At 43.5% G+C, this 20,704-nt stretch overlaps 1 protein-coding gene across 2 annotated transcripts in view; it reads left to right on the forward strand.

The window, feature by feature from the left end:
- The first annotated feature begins 2,835 nt into the window (after nt 1–2,835).
- Nucleotides 2,836–20,704, forward strand: part of BASP1 (brain abundant membrane attached signal protein 1) — a 28,075-nt gene continuing 10,206 nt past the window's right edge. The window contains exon 1 of one of the 2 annotated variants that reach the window (XM_032971121.2): nt 2,836–3,018. The gene's annotated coding sequence lies outside the window, so the exon portion shown is untranslated. Of the gene's footprint in view, nt 3,019–3,058; nt 3,338–20,704 lie in introns of those variants that run through there. The other variant, XM_032971122.2, reaches the window with a different exon arrangement.

Consider the following 20,704-nt stretch of genomic DNA (forward strand, 5'->3'; position numbering starts at 1 on the left):
TGAAGGGAAACAATAAAATAATAAAATATATATAAAACAATAATAATTCTCACGACGTTTCGACCATAACACAAACGGTCGTCACCTGATGACGTGACTTTACCGAAAGAGCTAAGATTATTTGGTATACTTATGTCATACTTTTTCAGTTTATTTATTTTGGTATAGCCCTGTGGGCCATTCAGCTCTTGAATCGGGTGCAACCACAACAAACAAAAAAACAAAAACACGAACAAGAAAAACATCTTAAAGTGACTATGTGACTCTGCAAACAAAAAATCCATGAAAAAACAGCAAAAATATTCCTGAAAAAAGCACCGTACACCAACGCTGTGTGCAAAAAATCCCAGTGGGATGCAAGTCAAACAACAACAACAACCACAAGACAACTTAGATTAAGGCCATCAGTAACTCCGTACTACAACAAAACAAACATGTCCAAACCAAAAAACTTTTCCAAATCACCAAAAAATAAAGCCATAATTGCAACGTAACAGTGATCACAGGGACTGTGGCCGAATTATTACAATAAACTACATAAATAACATGTAACACCAAATCCTAGAGCCATAGCTGACTGCATGAGTTACTCCACAACAACAGACGCATCAGTCGGAGTATCAAATTTTTCAATACACCTTTAAGATCAGCACGCTAAATCAAAATACAGATAATACTTTGCAGCGTCATCCGGAGCGAAACATTTTATTTTACGCTAATGAATAGCAGTGGCAGCTAGGGGTGTACAACTCCTCTCGAGAGATTTTGACTTGCTTTATTTGATAATTATTTAAGGAATGTAATTGGGGAAAAATAACTTCCTGCTTTAGTCCTGGTGAGAAGCATAGCACCTTGGTTTTGGAGGAATTCAGGACTAGTTTAAGAGCAACTAGCTGATGTTGTAGTTTGTTGAAATCACCCTGGAGCTTAGCAATCACGTCATCCGGAGAGCGGCCAGCAGTAATCAGTATCGTGTCATCTGCAAAAAGATTTACCCTGGAATGATCCAGTTCAGCGCCCAAGTCATTGACATGAAGTGAGAACAAGAGGGGGCCGAGGATGGAACCCTGTGGAACCCCTTTTGTTATCTTAACACTGTGTGACCTCCAACCATCTGTGAATACAGTTTGGGTGCGAGAAAAGAGGTAATTTTGTAACCATTTTACTGCGTTTTCGGATAAACCGAGGCCGCTTATCTTCCTGGTTCTTTCGGTTAAGTCACGTAGAAGCTTAGAGTCGCCGCGACTCTAAGCTTAAAAGACGCGGCCCTTGCTGGACAGTGTTCATTCAAGCTCTGTCTTCTGCTGGACAGACCTGTCTCTTCACCTGAAGAAGGCCACTTGTGTTGTGGCCGAAACGCCGTGAGAATTTTAGTATTTTATTTTTTATTATTTTATTTCCATTCTACGTGGTGACTTTACCGAAAGAACCAAGAATATGAATCTCTGCAGTCACGAAAGCTTTAAACCGAGGCCGCTTAAATTTCGATTTAAAGCTTTCGTGACTGCAAGGATTAATCTTCTTTGGTTCTTTCGGTAAAGTCACGTAGAATGAGAATAAGATAATAAATTAATAAAATAACACAAAATTCTCACGTTTCGGCCACAACAAGAAGGCCACTTGTGTTGTGGCCGAAACGTCGTGAGAATTTTATTGTTATTTTATTAATTTATTATTTTATTCTCATTCTACGTGACTTTACCGAAAGAACCAACAAGAAGGCCACTTGTGTTGTGGCCGAAACGTCGTGAGAATTTTATTGTAATTTTATTTTATTAATGTATTATTTTATTCTCATTCCACGTGACTTTACCGAAAGAACCAAAGAAGACGAGGCCACTTAGTTTACTAAGCAGGGTGTTGTGGTTTACTGTATCAAAATCTTTGGACGGGTCTAGAAAAAGACAGGCACAGTACTGCTTATTGATGATGACAATACTATATTCTATCATGAAAAAGAAAAAATATTTTTTTAAACATTATTTTTTTTAACATAATTTTTTTAAACATTATTTTTTACATGTGCTGTTTCTGCTTGAGTCTCATTGTACCACGCTCAACTGACGTTGGCTGTAAATCACCACGGTCCCTTACGCTGTGGCAAGCTTCGGGCCCACTTCCTGGAGTCGTGGAGTTCTGCCATTACTAGTCGTACATTTAATAAAAGCGTGTTTTAAAAAAAAATACATATTACTTATTCAACGGGTTTACTTAACTTTATTCCTCTGTTTGTCGTCGTCAAATCTTGTAATCAAAATTTCGCCCACTTCCCGTTGTCCAAGCAATTCCACATTTTGCACACCTGCTCAGATCCCGTGACAATGCATGGCCTGTATCCAAATCGGCATCAATCAATCAATTAATTCGCTACTTTAAAGCAATTAACATTGCGTATGGACGCCTCATTATTATTTATATATTAATGTGTGTAGGTTAAAAAACGCCGCGGTCCCTAAACTGTGGAATCGGCTCGCGCAAAACGCGGGCGCCATCGACGTCCTCCTCAAAGACCGCGACTTATAAACTTATAAACGAAGTCGTTAATAATAAAACCGTGCTGCTGGTGCTGGTTGTTGTTGTTGTTTGTTTAAAAAAAAACATTTTTTTTTAATTAAAAAAACCGAGTTTATTATTCTGGACCGTTACCACGTCCAACGTACAGAGTGTGAAGCGTTTCAACCACCGGGTGGCACTGTTGCATTTGGCACGGCAACGCGTTGACATTATCAGCAGCGCGAATACTACAACGACAACAATAATAATATTAATAATCCTCTGCCGCCACCACCCCCCACTATCGTTTCCTCCCTCACACCATCCCCCTCCCTCTTCGCTTGTTTTATTTATTTAAAATCTCACGCCCCGTACGATTTTTTTTTGCTGCTGCTGCTTCTTCTTCTTCTCCCCCCCCCGACGTCTCTCTCCGTTCTCGAGCCATTTTGAGACTTGCAGCTCTGCCCTGACATCGAGGAGAAGAAGAAGAACACAACAACTCGGCAAAACCGCTTCTGTTACAAGGTACGGAATGACAATCCGCTAAGCACGCGATCTTCCACGGTATGCTTACCGCACGAATGTTGCTTTTATGTTTTTGCTCCGAAAGCACACGTTTAGCAAGTGTGTGTGTGTGTGCGCGCGTTTTAAAAGCAATGTGTGTGTGGATTCAACGCGTGCGCGTTGCGCTTTTTCCTACAGCAGTCGTGCGCTAATTAAATAAACAAATATGTAGTCCCATTGTTTTATCGTGGCCGGTCATTATTTTACGGTGAGACGGGAATTGCTCTTTGCAAAGGGCTTTATTGCATTCTTAGCGACTGTGCGCAACCGTGAAAGGAAGGTACGTGTTGTTGTTGTTGCTGTTTTTGTTGTTTGATTTTTAATACATGCACCAGAAAATGCAATCGTTGGCGAATTAAGATGAGAAACGCGAGCAGGATTTTCTTCGAAAATGTAACGAGGCGGGTTTTTATTGTTGTCAGGAGCCAAGCGAGGTACAGCAGACGGGGATTGTGGATATAATTCACACGCAGCTATCATGCCTCCTTCTTACATTTAAAATTTCTTACCGGTTTTTTCCCCCTTCCCCTCTCTCTCTCAGCTTTATGAATCCGTGTCACCTTAGTCGGATGTCGTCGTTGGCCATCATTTAATTGTCTTAAATTTTCATCGGCGTTTTTATTATCGACGTGATAAAAACGTAAATTCATTTAATATTTTCCTTCCCAGCCATTTTATGTGCACCGTGTCACTGAATGGGTTGGCGATGTCTCGATGGGGTCTGTTGTGTCCGCAGACGACGAAATTAAATCCGAGATGCCACATTTATGGCGGTTTGCAAGCAATTTTTCGTCGTCCATTTGAGCCATCTCATCCGCCTGTTTTTGTGCAGTAATTTTCCGCAGGAAACATTTTTTTATGGGGCAGTTAAACCAAAGAGCATTATTTGTAAGTTATTTTTTGTGATGTTTCACCCCCCCCCCCCCCCCCCCAAAAAAAAATCGCAGGTTGCACATTCTGGCATTTCGTTCTGTTATTGGGATGACATTTACGCACATTTGTTAATGCATTTAGACCATTTTTTTCTATATTTCTCCTTGATTTAATTAGCTGAAAGATTTGTTTTTATCTTTGCAATTGTGGTGTGGCAATCGGAGAAGTCACGTACCCAGTTGCTTATTTTTGCCTGAAATTGCAGATTTAGTTTTTTTATGTTGACTCCTTTATTGTATTTATCAATTTTAACTTAACGCTATCTGAATAATCACGGTTTGATATGGTATGCAAATTACATAATCTAACATATACAAATAATAAAATATAATAGATGGCTACAGCTTTGGGGGGAGGTTTTCATCTGTCAGTGGATTGATCCTTGCTGATTTGGAATCTTTTTTTTAATCTAAAAATATGAAGGTGATTAAAATGCTCCATTGATGAGTGCACATGTATTTTTTTAGCACAGCAATATTTGCACGTGGTAAAATATCTAAAACAATACATGTGTGCTTGCATGTGTGATTTCAGAAATATCCAACGAGACTAATATGATCTAATGATGTGCTAACTGGTGTATGGCACAATGGCGGAGAGACCGGTGTTTGATGTGTTCATACTGATTAGCAGAGGAAATGCATTGAACATTAGATTATCAAGTCCTTGTACAATTAGGGGCTGTAAAAAAATCCCTCTAATCTTTAATTATCGTTCCAGAAACATCAACACATATAGCGCAATTATCATCCAGAATTTCCATACAAGGTATTTAGCAAAATTTCCCAAAGCCTATCTTAATTTAAAGTATGGATTCCCGAAGCCTCTCCTTACACCGCACATGCAGTTAATGCAATGGGTTTCACAATGTTTTGTAAAATAAAATAATTTAACCAATATTTTTTCGCTTAACATTCCAGCAAGCTGGCCTTTGTGAAATTATATTTCACTTTCACCTGTTTCAGCGAGCCATTGCTACATCTCTGAACGTGAAATATCAACGTTCCATACGTACAAGTATTCCATATTTGATGGTTTATTATTTATCAAGCCCAGTTTTTTTCCATTCGTCTGCAGCTCCCTGTGCCTGAATTGTGTGGGGAGGTCTACGTTTAGCAGTGGATTAATGAAATGCTGTACATTACACGAGATATTTATCTATTTCTGTAATCTCAATCTTTGATATCAATCTTTTTCTACCCAAGCGTCAGTGTCCTCTATTCATCATTAAAACGCCGTGCTACCCAGAGTCCATCACAATTGCAGTCGCATTGAGCAACATTGTGCGTATACCTGTAGATCAACACGGCAGTAAATTGGCTCGATCATTAAAGCCACTCTACTCAGCAGTGCCCCCCCCCCCCCCAATTTGCTCTCTCGGAGAGAACAAGACCCACACAATGGGCGTGGTCGCCTCCTTTTGCCAAGGCAATGCCGCTGCATGGTCGGTAGCAGCGTGATCTGTGCTGACGGGGGGCGGTGTGCCAATGAGGGGCATGCGTCCAAATCTTTCACTGTGGCTCCGCACAGTGGGAAAACATTGCCATTGGCAGGCGAAATAATAGATTTAGTAACAACAAAAAGTTCCAGAGCCTACTCGGCGCATTTTGCTTATCGTCTGCTGATGGTTTCGGCAGTAAACCTATTTTGACATTTTGGATTATGCCATTATGGGTATTAGGCACGACAGCAGGGAGGCAGTTCTTTTTTTCCACGTTCAATTGTTAAATTTGATGTCGGTGCAAAAAATAAATAATTGACCCGTTATGGCTACCGAGGCTAGTCGAGTTATTTATTTGCAAGAGATTTTTCTTTAATTCATTCATTTCTCGCCACATTCATTCATTTATCAGTGCATTCGATGTAAGATGTGGGTTTAATGAGCTGTGCACGGAGCGCAGTGCGGCACGTGATGGGAATAGTTATTGCTGTACGCCTACGCCTCGCAAGCAGAGAGGCGATGTGACAAAAATATATTAATATATTTGGAGAAAAAAAAAATCCTTGTATTGAAATGCACAGCGATAGCAAATGGCAGTGGTGTCAGAAAAACCAATAAGACCGTTTCATCCACTCGGGCCATGAAATAAACAATGGCAATAATGTCAAGCTACAGCCGGAATACGTAATTTAATCCATGTCTATTCAGGAAAGCCTCACAGTCTGTAGACTCGGTTTTTTTGTGTGTGTTCAGGAAGGTCCATCTTGGGATGTTTGGGCGATTTAGTATTCAGTATTTTATGCATGCTGGAGGAAACTGGAGAGGCAGAAGAAAACCCCATGCATACCAGAGAAGGATACTTAAACTCCACTTACACATCACCTGTCAGAGACCCGTTTGTTATGCAGTGACATGCAAACACGCAATTGCTGTGCAGGCAGCCTCATGCAAATTCAATCTCCATTTGATCCACCCACTCCTCGGAATGGCTATATTAAAGGCGTGCATTATCATAATAAATTTTCATTCTTAAAAAAAAACAGTCTTGTGCCAATTGTAATGGTTGCAAACGAGTTGAGATTCGGTGATGCCCTTGCAAGGGTGACCATGAACCTGGCAAAAATAGTTCAAATCCAAGCCACGGCTAACATCAGTGGCAAGTGATATCTGGAACTGGTCTTGCTTCCCCCCCCACCACCCACTAGCACTGACCAAGGTGGTACTGTTTGGTTAAAAATATCCCCATTAACCCAGGTGTGGGGGAGGCCCTTAATCAAGCAAAATGCTGAATATTATTAATTTATTATTAATTCCATAGCCTTTTTTCACTAAATATCGAAACAGATCGTAGGTTTTACAAAATGTGCGTGCCATTAGCCGATTGCCCAGCTTGATTCATTTACTCGCCGTCTATGATTTAAAATCGTTAATTTTCATTACCTGGAAAATGCCTTTTTAAACCCCCGTCTGTTGTAATATATTTATGCTATGGGTGTCTCATGTCCAAGGTTAGGAATCCTTTTTTTTTTAAAGATATGAAACCCAGATCACTAAAAAATAATCTGTGTGGTCCAGGGGTCAGAGTGGCGAACAGACTCGGCTGATATCCTGGGTTCAGATCTGAGCAGTTGCCAATGATTAACCCAGCCCAGTCACAAAAAGCAATCCTTATGTAAACTTTGGTTTTTCCAATTTTATTTTGCTAAATTACATTTCTGAGAGTTACAAATATTGGTTTTGACGGTCACGAGTAAGTCTCAAAGCAGTCTGTGAAAGTGCAACCGCTTTCACTTGCATTTAAAAAAGCATACTTGATGGATTTTTGGGAGGTCCCACGAATGAGATCTTCCGCAGTCATTACTTGACGATTTCCCAATGGATTCATCCCCTCCTGATATGATTCCAATAGCACAATTGTGGGGGAGGGAAAGACAAATATGATCGTTTGCTTCTCGGATCATCAATTTTGATACACACGTTGCGCCAGGAGAAGAGGATATTGTGTACATTTCTCAGGAACTGTCGTAAAGTTTTCCGGGCCGTGCCATAAATTCAACAACTCTATAATTGGACGGGGAAAAGAATCCTCGGGCGGTAATTGTTCACTCTGACAAGACGGGCAAGGGTCGGGTGCCGCGAAAAGAAGAAGCAGAAAAACCTCCGTTCAAGCTGAAATTCGTCAGCATTTTTCTTTTGGCGAGATTTATAACAAACCAAAAAAATTTCAGGTCCGTGGTAACGACCCCTCTGCCCCCCCCCCCCCCCCCCGCTTGCTCCCTGGCAGCGTTTTGATTACACCTATTGATTTTTAGCTGAGCGCATCCTGCGTTGCCGTGACGACAGGGCCCAGCCGAGGCCGACTGATGTCATCGGGCAGCGCTAACGACGGCCAAAATGTCACGCACGCCCTCGCTCGCCTCCGCCGACGTTCCCTGCACCTCCCCTCGTCGACCGTCGCCACTCGCAAATGGGGCCGAGTGCGTTTCTGCTCAGAATTTTTTAGAACCCCCGGGTGGTTGGGCAACCTCTATTTTGGTGGTCCTGCTGCACCGTCGGCATTGTCCGCTGCTGGATCGGAGGCCACACAACACCAGCCGCCCCCCTCCCCCCACCCCCTGAGCCGTCGGTCACGCGATGCAACGATCCACCCGAGCGCCTGCACAGAGCTGCTGATTTCATTACTCCATCTCCGTGGTGGACGTCTTGCCGGACGTCATCTCTTGAGATGTGGCTTGCCCATGCCCACTCGCGAGCAAATGTGATGTCCAATCTGCATCTTTTCTAATCTGTTTCCTTATCTGTCTCGGTTCCAAGCATGTATCTCTCCATGCTTCTGAGCACAATTTAGAGCTTTAAATCCATTTTTCTTAGATCAGTGTCCGTGTGCCTGCACCAGCGGAGGGAAATTCCACGTTACCTTGGCAGAGGTTGCTTCATCCTCGGCACAACTGCTGTTTATAACGTTCTTTATCAACCCTGGAGGGACAATGGGCCGAGTTGACTCCTGACTCGCATTTGAACTTGCTCAAAGGAACCAGCTTAAAGGCAATGTTTGGTCAACTGAGGAATAAAATACATTTGTGTTGAGAATGCAAGGTTTTACGACAAATAATGTTTTTGTCTGCAGTGTGGGTGCCCAGACCTGGTGTCCTGTCGCTCTTTGTGGGTTTCAAGCCATGCTGCGGCACTGTGAGGTAGCCACGCGGATTAAGGGGATAATGATGGCCATGCCGGAGCAATGCGTTGGCATTGCTGAGTCTCTGGGCTCTCGGATATGGCCAGCCACCCGTGATGTGACCGGGTTCTCTCGTGGAGTGAGTTTGATGGTGTCAGAGCGGTCACCAATGACTGCACAAAAGAGCATACATTTTTTTTCCTCTAATTTCAGCTCTGTATTATCTCAACCTCGGCATTGGAAAACATTATGTATACACAACATGCTGCTGTTATGTGGCTGGCAATGCTGAAAATGTTAGCTTGCGTTGCTGTTGCATTTGAAGTAAATTTCCCCCCCCCCCCATCCCTTGTAATCTAGTTATCATGGGGCGATGCAAGGACTCCACGATTACAATCAACAATTACAGCATTCATCATTTACGAAAATGATATGTAAATCTAATCTGATGTATATTTATAAGAGCGCCTTTGCTCAAAACGCTTGGCTTAAAACACGATGACAGAATGGAACGAAACGCTAATGTTAGACTGAGACTTAGCGGAGCAAACGAGACGGTATAAAACGAGGCAAATTCAGAGTTGCCCCTTGATTCGGTGCGCGGCCGTGGATCGTGACGAGTCCTCGGAATCGCCGGAGAGGTGAAACGTTAAAGGGTTAAAAAAAAACCATCCACGAGATGATGGGTTTGGGTGGTCGCAGTTGCCCGATTTGGTTTTGTGATCAGTCGCAATCGTTTGACTCGAGACGCAAGTTTCTTGTTGGTTAATGAAAGTAATCGGCGGGTTTGGTTTATTGGATATTTTTTTTTATATAAAATAAAAAATTTAATGTCATCCGCGTTCGCGGCCAACTTGATAGGGCCACCGCACTCACATGTCGCGCATGCCGTCGGAAATATCTGTCGGGAGAGGAGGTGGGAGGGGGGGGACACTTGGTTCCCGCAGCAAATCGAAGAACGCGTGCTCCCTTGTGTTCTCAGGGGCTTAGAGAAGCGGACACGCGCATAGCCAACAGATGCTATTGTAGTTACACACTCGCTACCAACGCGGTAATTGATTCAAGCCGGCGTCGTTGCCAGCTCACGGGAGATTTAACGACGCGCTTAGGAAGAAGCAACACAGCACTCGTGGACGTTCTAAAAACTGCAGCGTGTTTAATTTTTTTCTGAAGCAGTTTTTGTTGTTTGACCGTCGCCAAATATTGCTATGGGAGCCACTTGCCACCAAAGGAATGCATTCCTAGCAACGTGTTTTGCGTGTGTGTTTTACGACCTCACAAGTGCTGTGCCCATAGATTATTTATCTTCGGGTTGAGTAAATAGTTCAACAAAGCCAGGCGGCGACCACTGCCGTCTCTCCCCATCCCTATTGCTGAGATTTTGCAAACAATGGCACGAGAGTCACACCAATCTGTATGCGCACAGCTTCATTTAGTCTACATCTGACTTGCACGGAATGTTCCAGGTCGGCCTCTGTTTCTCCTGATGAGACACCGCTTGTTGAAACCCAGCCGGGGGTTGCTTGTACTACACCAGCGTGACAGATGAGATGCACCCATCCCCCCTACCCCAGAATGCTGTGTGGGCCCGATGGCTTTTGCAAGCACTGTTATTCATTATTTATTTGTGTGCACAAATATATGTGGCGAGAGGAGCATGGGAAGGATGTTGGCGTTTGCGTTAATTTTCTGCGTGGTTTTGTGCTATTTGTGTTTACGGTTCGCGCCACGTGTTGTTCGGCACCATGTCCGACGTTTCGCTCCCCGTGCTGGGAGCTTCGTCATGAACCGACTTGGGAAGCTACTTGTGCTCGATTGACGAAGCTGATGAATCCACATCAGGATGGCGAACGGCAGCAGCCAGCGACGCCGTAGCCGTGTCGAGAAATGTGCAGCCGTCACGAACTCCCGTTTATGAAGAAGCACCGTGGAGTAAAATGCCAGACATCTTGCCGATAACAGTGCAGCCAGAAAACACATCGGATAGCTTTCCAGCTTTATTCTTCTGAAAGCAGAACGAGTAGAATCGGAACGTGCTGTTGAAATGTCACTTGTCAAAATCTGTCTTCCCTCTATTGGAGGCTTGACTTGTGTCCCTCTAGTTTGGTCAATGATTTTTGGTGTCGTTTTACAAAGCTATTCGTACACAGCTCACCGCCAATACCCAAGGCCTAATGGTACAAGTGATATACCGTAATCAGTAAAACAAATGTCAGTGTTTTTGCAGCATTGAGCATGTGGTGGTACTCTGCGTGGGCAGCCCTGAGACATTAGTGGAGATTTCACATTCCTATGGTGGGCGCCAGTCTATCACTAAGCCTCTTGTTCACCAAGCAGTACCGATTTGATCAACTCCTGAGAAATTCTGGAATGAATTGATCCAAAATATGGATCCGAGCTTGCTAAATTCCAGTTATGAGTCGAAGTAGGCCATGGATGGAATGCCACTTTGCCAGATAGTGAGAGGTTTTAAAACAGGAGTTATGGAAGGGTTTTTAGATGTGCCTTGATAAACATAATCACCCCCTGTGTAAACAGAAACCAGTTCTCGCATTACACGATTTTATATACAACAAATGTTTTACTGAAGTGTTGTTTTGGTTGTTATGCCTTCGGTGTTTATGGTGGCTATTCTCTGGTTTCCTCCCCCGCAAAACCTATTGCTCACACGTGTTTTTAGGTGGGGGGGGGGTAGAGTTTGCTGCAACAAATCGTAAAGCTAGTCTTAATCGGAGATTTTTAGACATGCCGGTATAAACTAATGCCACATGTGTACTTGGAACGAGAGCTGTCAACGTTTGAGAATACAATGGGGGAAAATTTACACGAATTCATTTGGACTGTGGTGCACAGATTTTCAGTTTGGTCATCCATAACACATTCTGTTTTTCACGCTAAGTGTATTTGATCTTGGAAGCTGAGCAGGTTTTAGCCTGGTAAGTACTCAGATGGGAGCCTGCCTGGGAATACGGGCTGTTGTTGACTTGGGCTACAGCGTGGCCAGGATATAGCAGTGCATGAAATTAATTATTGAACCCATCTGTGCAGAGCTTTTGAGTCATCTCACCTTGTAGGCATGGGTTGTCTATGGTTAATCCAGTTTCCTCTTACATTCCATACACTCCCTTCTGAAAATTAGCCATAACACGTGTGAATGAATCATCATGAGTCACGGAGACTGATTGGAACCTTTTCTGGGTAAATAAAGGGCATTGTGATGTTATGAGTCGTGGTGCAATGGCAAGCACATTATAAAACCCAGTAACTCGATATCAATTCTTAGCCGCAGCTACCATCAGCGGTGAGTGGATCTCTAAACTAGTCCTGTATCCTGTCCCCCTATTTAGCAACCCTCCCCTAACAAAGTGTGGTGAGGTATGGTCTAACAATCTCCCACGGCATGCGGATACTTTCATCCAGAGTAAATTGACAAAGGCCTCGATTAAACTGTATTGTGTTCAACATGAGGAGTTTGTAAAAAAAAAGTATAACCCAACATTAAGTTGATGCAGCTTGTTTTTATATATCGTGCAGTCATCCTTTATGCGTTCAGTATGTTTAAAAAAAAAACATTGGCCGTGACTCATTGTCAGCTGTTATGATCATGCGGAAATCCCAACTAATTGAGGTGCATTCCACCCTATTTTTGGAATAAACAGCGAAAATGGTTACACATTAATGTTGCCCCCACTTCGATTAACCAAAACAACCCCAGCAGCACAGTTGTTTTCAGCTCCCCGTCCTCGCGAACAGCAGCACGTTTTGGGTTTCATCTCCCGCTGTTTTTCAGACCTTTTGTCTCATCACGGGAGCGCGCCTGCGTTTGGTTCCGTGAGCTCCAGGAATTCACTTGGGATTCCTGAGCGAGCGGTTGCGTGGTGAGGCCATTTTTTTCTCGTTTTCCCAACCAAAAGTTGAAAGTGCAGTAGTCGCTCTCTTTGCTGTCTTGTCTGTAACGTGGGTGGGGGGGGTCACGATAACTCTGGTAACTATGACCCAATGCGAATACAACCTCGCGTAAAGTCGTGTTGCTATTGGCAACTAACGGTGGAGAAAACCGCATTCATGAACGCGTTGCCCAAAACCCCGGAGACACAAACCAAAAGGGACTATTTGCAAATATGCAAGCATGGTTTTTTGCCATCACCGCTTCTCTTATACTTCTGAGGACCATTGCGTGTTGGAAAGCGTAACTTTGTTTTTGGGATTATAAGACACGCCGCAAAGTGAGACTCGCCACAAACAATGGGATCATTTTTTTAAAGTGTATTTTTTACAATCCAGAGATCATTTTTTTAAAGTGTATTTTATACAATCCAGAGAATACGGTCATTATTGAGGATTGGTCTTCCGGCAGACTATTTTGAATGTGCTGCTTTAAAATGGGGAAATGGATGAGCATACAATGGTTTCCTTTCATATATTGTCTCCATATCTTGTCTCCATATCTTATCTCCACATAACGGTATTTTTTTTACACAACCCAGCGGTCTCCACCGCCATAATGATTCAATTCAATACCAGAAATGATTCAATAGAAGCGCAAAACTCTAGACTCGTTTTGACATACAGTTTCTCATCAGCAAAGTCCGGCTCTGTTGACTCGATGCTGGTGAACTGGCAGATGTTATAAGCCCAAGGGCACTCCTCAAGATACGGCTCCTAGTTCACACGGGAGGTTAGTCTTCCAGAGGACAATGCCATTTGCTGGATTTCTTTCTAATGCAGCGGTGGAAAAGGTGCATCTTATAATCTGGAATTTGCAGTAATCCACGCGTATGCATGATTTTTTTTTCTGCCTTTTCCAGTAATTTATTGCTTCTCTGACGGCAGACCTCTGTTAATCATTCATACCCCACCCCCAATCCCCTCTCCCCAATGGCATTGAGTGCGTGGGCTGTGTCACAAGACCCCCGGCATGCGTCTATGTGCACAGTCTCACTTATCGCATGAGTCATGCAGTCGGGTTTACTCAAAGTAATAACATAAAAGAATAAAAACCCTAAAAAAAAGGATAACTTTTTATGTCGTGGGCTTCAATCGGGCAGTCGAGTTCCCGAGTTCTGTCGAATGTGTGATTTTTTTTTATTGGCAATGTTTTTTTGTTATTTTATGATGTGAGCTAAAATGGGTGTTTGCTCTTCTCAAAACAGACATGGGGCAGTGCATCTTGTCTTTTCCAGCCCGTGAAACGGTGGTGGAAATTCGGCATTTCTATGGCAGGGGCCAAGGCGCTGTGTCTGGTTAATTAATGTTGATTTCCCACAAAGTGGTACCAATTTTATTGGCCAAGGTGAGACGAAAAGTGCGAAGGTTTTTGTGTTTCCAGGTCTCCTTGTATTCTCAATGGGCTGCCACCTGGTCATGAATGAAAATTATTGCTTATTTACAAATAATATGCGAAATATTTGAAGCTCCCTGAAGATAAATAAAGTGTTATAGTGTGCCAACACTGCCGAGATTGCGAATCTATGTCTGGGCATCACTCAAGATTAAACCAGTACGTGTAATGATTCATCGATTCAAATTGACCGCTGTGCTCATGCATGCATCGTGAGCGTGAGATTTTGCCATCTTCGTTACTGCAAATGTTCCTTGAGGTGTTTGGTCGGAATGAACGATAAATAGCACAAACGAAAAGGGACCCGAAACATTGTCGGTGGTGCGGGCAGTGTAAGCCAAATAGCGCAGATGAGATGCGCAGGACAAGCTGATGATGCAGTACAGACACATTGTAGATGTGACGGCATAAACGGTGCAAGCGAGACGGTACAGATTCGACGGGCAGTTCAAGAGACATTAAAAACGACGGTACAGGTCAGGCGGTACAGATGAGTAGATACAAATACGAATGGGGCTTAACCGTAGCGGATGGAGTGAGTACAGACAAGACAGGATGGATCCGACAGAAAAATTAGACCGATTTGTAGATGAGAGGTATGAAGCAAGTACAGCGAGGGAAAAAGTATTTGATCCCCTGCTGATTTTGTACGTTTTCCCACTGACAAAGAAATGATCAGTCTATAATTTTAATGGTAGGTTTATTTGAACAGTGAGAGACAGAATAACAACAACAAAAAATCCAGAAAAACGCATGTCGAAAATGTTATAAATTGATTTGCATTGTAATGAGGGAAATAAGTATTTGACCACCTCTCAATCAGAAAGATTTCTGGCTCCCAGGTGTCTTTTATACAGGTAACGAGCTGAGATTAGGAGCACTCCCTTTAAGAGTGTGCTCCTAATTTCAGCTTGTTGCCTGTATAAAGACACCTGTCCACAGAAGCAATTAATCAGATTCCAAACTCTCCACCTTGGCCAAGACCAAAGAGCTCTCCAAGGATGCCAGGGACAAGATTGTAGACCTACACAAGGCTGGAATGGGCTACAAGACCATTGCCAAGCAGCTTGGTGAGAAGGTGACAACAGTTGGTGCGATTATTCGCAAATGGAAGAAACACAAAAGAACTGTCAATCTCCCTCGGCCTGGGGCACCATGCAAGATCTCACCTCGTGGAGTTGCAATGATCATGAGAACGGTGAGGAATCAGCCCAAAACTACACGGGAGGATCTTGTCAATGATCTCAAGGCAGCTGGGACCATAGTCACCAAGAAAACAATTGGTAACACACTACGCCGTGAAGGACTAAAATCCTGCAGCGCCCGCAAGGTCCCCCTGCTCAAGAAAGCACATATACATGCCCGTCTGAATCATTCAGATGATCATTAGCAAACTTCAGAGGACAACTGGGTGAAAGTGTTGTGGTCAGATGAGACCAAAATTGAGCTCTTTGGCATCAACTCAACTCGCCGTGTTTGGAGGAGGAGGAATGCTGCCTATGACCCCAAGAACACCATCCCCACCGTCAACCATGGAGGTGGAAACATGCTTTGGGGCTGTTTTTCTACTAAGGGGACAGGACGTCACTGCATCAAAGGGACGATGGACGGGGCCATGTACCGTCAAATCTTGGGTGAGAACCTCCTTCCCTCAGCCAGGGCATTGAAAATTGGTCGTGGATGGGTATTCCAGCATGACAATGACCCAAAACACATGGCCAAGGCAACAAAGGAGTGGCTCAAGAAGAAGCACATTAAGGTCCTGGAGTGGCCTAGCCAGTCTCCAGACCTTAATCCCATAGAAAATCTGTGGAGGGAGCTGAAGGTTCGAGTTGCCAAACGTCAGCCTCGAAACCTTAATGACTTGGAGAAGATCTGCAAAGAGGAGTGGGACAAAATCCCTCCTGAGATGTGTGCAAACCTGGTGGCCAACTACAAGAAACATCTGACCTCTGTGATTGCCAACAAGGGTTTTGCCACCAAGTACTAAGTCATGTTTTGCAGAGGGGTCAAATACTTATTTCCCTCATTAAAGTGCAAATCAATTTTTGACATGCGTTTTTCTGGATTTTTTTGTTGTTATTCTGTCTCTCACTGTTCAAATAAACCTACCATTAAAATTATAGACTGATAATTTCTTTGTCAGTGGGCAAACGTACAAAATCAGCAGGGGATCAAATACGTTTTTCCCTCACTGTACATGGTGAAGGCGAGACTGACGGCACAGACAAGAGAGAGACGATACAAGCAAGGCAATCTTAATAATATCCTAAAATTTAACTATCGCCTTGAATTGAGACGGTGCATTGAATCGCCTGGGTCGAAGGATGACGAATGTGCGACGTCTTTAAAAACTGGGGTTTAAAGTTTAGTTTCAGCCTGGGTACCAGGCACATACAGAATAACAAACTAAAGCATTTCACAAAAATGTGTTTCGCCGACTCCCCTGCCTACCGCAGCACCATCTGTGCTGCACCCAGCAATACGTTTTGTGGTTTTAAAAAAAACATTTTTTTAAAGTGAATATGCGCGTCTGAAATTATCGTCGGCCCACAGTCCTCCCTCTCCACTTCCGCAGGAAGCTTCTCCACTCTCGAGTCGATTTCGCGCGGTGCTGCGCTGTCACGGTTAATCTCGTTTCTTCTGTAAGTGAGCCGCTCCAGTGGGCTCCCATCTCCTCGGTGGACATATTCTCGGGCATGCTTTCATCCCCTCGCGCCGCCATTCCATCGCTAGTCTCGTCCATTGAGCAATCGTACCTTCTATGGACGTGTCCTACCAAAGCCCCACTCGCTTGGCTTGCAAATCAAAACGATGTAATAATAGGGGGTTTCCCCCCCTTTTTTCTGGCAACAAAACTGAAACCTTTTTACAAGGATTAATGTTGCTGCATTAACCACAATACGTGCAGTCAAAATGCAAACAAAAAACATACTATGATAATATATGATGCATTGTCCTTGAAACTGATTGGTCCACACCAAGGGACGGCTTTCTTTTGAGCCTCGACCCAATTGGTGCTCGACCAGATGACGCCAAAAGGCCTATTTGGCAATAATCAGAAGCATTTACGATTCAAACTAGAACATAATTGGGCCTAAAGGCGCCTCGGCTACCAAAAGGCCTTTTGGCGTCATCTGGTCGAGCACCATTCGGGTCGATGCTAAAAAGAAAGCCATCCCTTGGTGTGGACCAATCAGTTTCAAGGACAATGCATATATTATCATAGTGTTTTTTTTTGCATTTTGACTGCAGGTATTGTGGTTAATGCAGCAACATGAATCCTCGTAAAAAGGTTTCAGTTTTGTTGCCAGAAAAAAGGGGAAAAACCCTAATTATTACATTTTGGTACTGGCAAAGGAGGTCTAATGAAATCAACACGATGTCTCGGCATTGTTTGCTATATGGTAGCCGAGGGGCCTTAAGGCCCAATTATGTTCTAGTTTGAATCGTAAATGCTTCTGATGATTGCCCTTTGCATTTCTGTGTTCATTTCCCAGCAGAATTGGTTTACGTAGGCAAGTTCTGGACAGGTTTTCTCTTTTGAGCTTGAGCATAGTCAGACCTGCTTTATATGGATCAAGCTTCTTACATTGAGTTAATTTAAAGATCTGCATGTCAACATGGTAGGACTGAATGTGCGTCTTGCAGTCAAACGTCACGTGTCTGACTCGCTGGTGGAACGAGGCAAATGCACAAATGTTAAAAGGTTGGATACGTCAACATCTATAGAAAAAGATGGTTCCAAAGGGCACAAAAACTTAACCGGTTGTGAACGGTAAATTGGTCAGGTTGGATATGCGATGTTAGAATATGCGACGTTGTGCTGCCAAACATGCATTTAAATGTTAACCTTTTAAGAGATAAATTTTTGGAAGAAAGATTCATATTTGAAACAAGAGATGTATTTACACGCATTGAGTTGGTGGCTTTTACACCCCGCGAATGTTTTGCTCATCTTGTCCGGTAGCAGGGGTGGCGGCGGCAGCAGCGATGGGCGATCCAATCTCGGCCATTCACCCACCCACCAGCCACAAGAATTGTGCGAGGGCACTGGGTGTTTCCGTTGGGGTTCCAAGGTTCGATCGGTGAAACTTGAATCTTATCGCCCCTCTGGAATTGCGTACGCGAGATGGGAGGCAGTGTGCAACTCCTCGGTGCGTCAATCGCCGCCTTTGTGCGATACAAAAGAAGCGTATGCATGATCGGGGTTCGTATCTGTCACGTGGGCCCAATCAATCGTGGGTGTTAACTGTCCATTGAAGTCGGGCCGGAATTGATCGGCATAGATCACCGTGCAAATGTTTTCCTGTCAAACATAAAACAAAGCCATTATTGTGAGAATCTCCGGATCGATGACACCCCGTGGCATGGTCTCTCATTATGGAGACGTGTGGGCCTTTCACTCACTTGTTTACATATTCGGAGCGCAAGGGTTTTATGTGGTGATTGTTTAACCATCGCTACCAGTGCAGCTTCCACCACTGTCGTCTCCATCACCACCACCACCACCACCACGATCACTCAGAACGTCTCTCATCGTCACCACGATCACTCGCCACCATGACCATCGCCATCACCACTTTCACTCGCCACATTCATCGCCACCATGACCATCGCCATCACCACTTTCACTCGCCACATTCATCATCATCGTCACCATGGCCATCGCCATCACCACTATCACTCGCCACATTCATCATCACCATCGCCATCACCACTATCGCTCGCCACATTCATCATCATCAGCATGGCCATCGCCATCACCACAATCACTCGCCACATTCATGATCATCACCATGGCCATCGCCATCACCACTATCACTCGCCACATTCATGATCATCACCATGGCCATCGCCATCACCACTATCACTCGCCACATTCATCATAGCCATCGCCATCACCACTATCACTCGGCACATTCATCGTCATTACCATGACCATCGCTATCACTCGCCACATTCATCATCATCACCATGATCATAGTTTTCATCGCCATTTTAAAAACCATAAATTTCGCTTTCATTGCCATCGTTACCACAAGCATTACGACCGCCGACCTACTACTACCACCACCACCAAAAATAAATGATCGGCAATCCATTATAACGATTTAAAAAGCGTCATCACCATCACTTTGCATTATATCGTAGTTAATTTCCAATTCCCAGGTATGGTGGTGATTCATGCCTCAGTAATCTCGTGACTTGGGAGGTGGGGTTAGTGGATCATGGATATATGGAGTCGACATGCGGTTCAGCTGCTAACTCTGCTGGGCAGCCACGTGCTTGTAATATAGGCAGGCAGTACATTAAATAGGTTGGTGACAGGACTATCTTGCGTAGAGTTTGAGTGGTCTCTAGTGTGTGGTTTTTTCCAGCTTCTGTAATCGTGCTTGACATGTTAGATCTTAAGAGTAGGGGGACCTTCTTTCATCCTGCTGGTTTTGCTTTGTTGTTATTTATTACATGACTGTGGTATTTTGGGCTTGGAGGCCATTTCATCCAGCTATGGCTTGATCATGGCTGCTGATGATGGTGATTGTTTTTTTTGAAGTGGCCCAGGGATCCGAGTGCTGAACCAGCGCCGCTGGAATCTTCGGTTTGCATTTGGATTCAAGTGGCGTGTGATGAGACTGGGTTCTCTCACGTAGCAAGTTGATGGCCCAACCTCCAGTGAATACGCAGAACTAAATAATTTGAAATTATCACCATTAAACTAATCATCAGTAGCAAAACGCCGAATTTTGAGTCCCCTTTTGCTGATTAAATAATTGTTGTAGCTTTTAATATTTACGTGTAAATATGTAATGACATTTATTTTGTAGAGCTTGCTGTTTCTGAGCAAAGATTTTCATATGAAATTATTATAAAAATGATGGTTGTCATGAACAAGATTATCATCATTGTCAGTGGTAAAAAGAAATGGCTGAACGTTAATTTAGTTGTTGCAGGCCATACAAATTATTTTAAAAATATATATTATTGTGATTATTGTCAGTAGTAAATCACTGATATTTGAGTTTGCGGTTGCTTAATTTTTATTCTAATTATCATGAACCATGATCTATCCACTGAAGGGGGTCACCACACCGACACCATCCCTCAAAGTCCTGCCATGCCACAAACTCTCTCTTGCAGATGATTTAGCGTGCTGATCTTAAAGGTGCATTGAAAAATGTGATACTCCAACTGATGACTCTGTTGTTGTGGAGAAACTCATGCAGCCAGGTATGGCTCTAGGATTTGGTGTTACATGTTATTTATGTAGTTTATTGTAAAAAATCGGTCACAGTCCCTGTGATCACTGTTACGTTGCAATTATGGCTTTAGTTTTTGGTGATTTGGAAAAGTTTTTGGTTTGGACATGTTTGTTTTGTTGTAGTACGGAGTTAGACTGATGGCCTTAATCTAAGTTTTCTTGTGGTTGTTGTTTGACTTGCATCCCACTGGGATTTTTTGCACACAGCGCTGGTGTACGGTGCTTTTTTCAGGAATATTTTGCTGTTTTTTTTCATGGATTTTTTGTTTGCACAGTCGCACCGTGACTTTAAGATGTTTTCTTGTTCGTATTTTTGTTTGTTGTGGTTGCACCCGATTCAAGAGCCGAATGGCTCACAGGGCTATACCAAAATAAATAAACTGAAAAAAACTGAAAAAAAATTCATCTTATTGCTCCATCTCCGTAGCCAAATACTCTAAATGCACGTTGATTCTAAGTGTGGAGGGAAAAACCGGAGGACACGGAGAAAAATCC

Source organism: Petromyzon marinus, chromosome 45 (genome assembly GCF_048934315.1).
Source record: "Petromyzon marinus isolate PM22_M1 ecotype Great Lakes invasive population chromosome 45, UKy_Petmar_22M1.pri1.0, whole genome shotgun sequence".
In the NCBI taxonomy this organism is placed as follows: Eukaryota; Metazoa; Chordata; class Hyperoartia; order Petromyzontiformes; family Petromyzontidae; genus Petromyzon; species Petromyzon marinus.